General features: G+C 35.4%; 1 long non-coding RNA gene across 1 annotated transcript; it reads right to left on the bottom strand.

Annotated features, from left to right (window-relative positions):
- Positions 1-202: 202 nt before the first annotated feature.
- Positions 203-967, bottom strand: LOC118732396. Its single transcript, XR_004992128.1, has 2 exons — positions 677-967; positions 203-605 (listed from the first exon to the last, which is right to left on the bottom strand). It is a non-coding gene; the product is annotated as an uncharacterized LOC118732396 (long non-coding RNA).
- Between the last annotated feature and the right edge of the window lie 1,069 nt (positions 968-2,036).

Here is a 2,036-nt window from a genome sequence, read left to right as displayed (position 1 = left end):
ATTTCAACGCCCGAACCAGCGTCATCTGTGTAAAACACTTCACCACTGATGACTTCGAGAACGAGCTTCAATATAAAATGGGTAAGTTATACTATTTAATTCGCCAATAAACGCTTATTGTATTTCGTGAGGATGGTGTGACTCAGGAGTAAATTTCACGAAAGGTAGCCGCCCTCATCGTAAATGTGAAACGCCCGGAAGCTTATATTTTTCACTTTTCATTAATACTGCATTTTATTAAAAGAAATGTTTTAAATTGTGTTAGGCTACGCTAAAAAGCGTAACCTAAACGGGGCGTTGTGCCGAAAATTTTCAAGCCTGCTGCGGAAATACCAGATCCTGACAAGGAAGCCCAGCAGCAAGTGTACAAAACCATTGTAAGCGATCTACTGGAGCAGTCCACTTCCAAATGCATTACAAGTTTATATAGTTGAAGTTCTCCTAGTTATAAAAAAGTACATTTCAGAAGCCGAAGGTCTTACTGCGCGGACGAGGAGAACTGTGGCATATTGCCAGATGCGTTGACGCCTCTGTGTTCCCCACATCGTGCCACAACACCTAGCAAGGTGTTTTACTATGACAGCACGCCTAAGGAGGTTGAGGATCTGCAAGAAAAATTGTAAGTTCAAAGTTTAATTAAATCTACATACATACATTTATATATATCTATACAAACCATATTAAAATTTTGTTGTTTATATATATTTATGTAGACGAGTTTCATTACGCGAAATCGCTTTTCTCAAATAGGGCATTCGCACGAGGCGATTTTACAGGCAACAAAAGTTTAATACGTAGTTGAATGAGAAGTTGAAAGTGAAAAAGTTGCCATCCCTATTCAGACGAGGCGATTTTGGATTCAACACGAATCGTTATTTACATTATTGAAAATGAATTTAAATCGCAAAATTTTATCAATTGGCGTAAATTTGGTAAGCCAAGCGTTGGTAGAAGTGCTTTTAGCGAAGCTGAAAGATAAAATAAAGGCCCGTCCACATAAAACTTTGGCGTTGCGTTGGCGTTGGCGTCGCTTCAACAGCTGACTATGAATACATGAATTCAAGTGCAGCCGTCCACATAGCCAAAATTCGGCAACGCTCACGCCAACACAAAGCAAAAAGATGGCCAACTCTCATCTTTTCGCGTGCGTTGCTCGTCAGCTGTTGCAAATAAATAAAATTGTGTGAAATATTTTCCCTTTTTAATCAAGTGCAGGCAAGAAATATCGTTTTTAATGCAATTATTGATATTAAATATTAATTTATCTGTCGTTAGTATGTTAATTTAGTCACCCAAGCATTCGCTGCCAAGCGTTCATTGTAGCAATCATTCTTTTAACGTGCGTTCTGTCAAACCAACGCCAACGCCAAAGCCAACGCGAAAGTCCTATGTGGACCGGCCTTTAGAGTAAAAAAGTAAAAAAGAAAAAATGTATGTATACAGAACAGTGTTGGCATTTTTGGTACAATTGTACTTGTTTGATACAATTTCATTTACAATATACTTTCCTACTACGCAGTACTTTTTAGTAAAATTTTGTAATGAATACTAAAAATATATAGCTCTGAAAATTCACAGTTTGCCTGTTCGTATTTACCTTTGTAAGTTTCGAAAAATGGCTTGAACGAACCAGTATAACATAGCCTAGCCAAATTTTTAAAGAAACTTTTCGATACTAAGTTTTATTAAAACAAAATGTCAAAGTCAGCTTCATATAGAAACAAAGTCTTCGTTAGTTATAAGAAGAGATTTTCTTAAATATAATACCTTTACGGCACTCACATATTGACAAGGTTTTACTATTTATTTTATTATTCTTTAATTTTAATTATCTGGTTAGAAACTATAATGTATTCTTTAAGAAAAACTGTATAAACCCAAGATTAAATCTTTGCGAAACATCCAAAAACCAACATACTGTCGTAAAAATTTCGAGCTTTATTAATATTCTTTAGTTTTTAGCCCATTCAATTTTAGTATAATAAAGTTCAAGTTTAAAGTAGCTGGGACTTACCGTTGAACTTGGCAATTTTGTT

This window comes from Rhagoletis pomonella, unplaced genomic scaffold, assembly GCF_013731165.1.
Source record: "Rhagoletis pomonella isolate Grant_MI unplaced genomic scaffold, Rhpom_1.0 Rhpom_scaffold_19698, whole genome shotgun sequence".
In the NCBI taxonomy this organism is placed as follows: Eukaryota; Metazoa; Arthropoda; class Insecta; order Diptera; family Tephritidae; genus Rhagoletis; species Rhagoletis pomonella.
The sequence above is the reverse complement of the archived record's forward strand: the minus strand, read 5'-3'. Positions and strand labels throughout refer to the sequence as shown.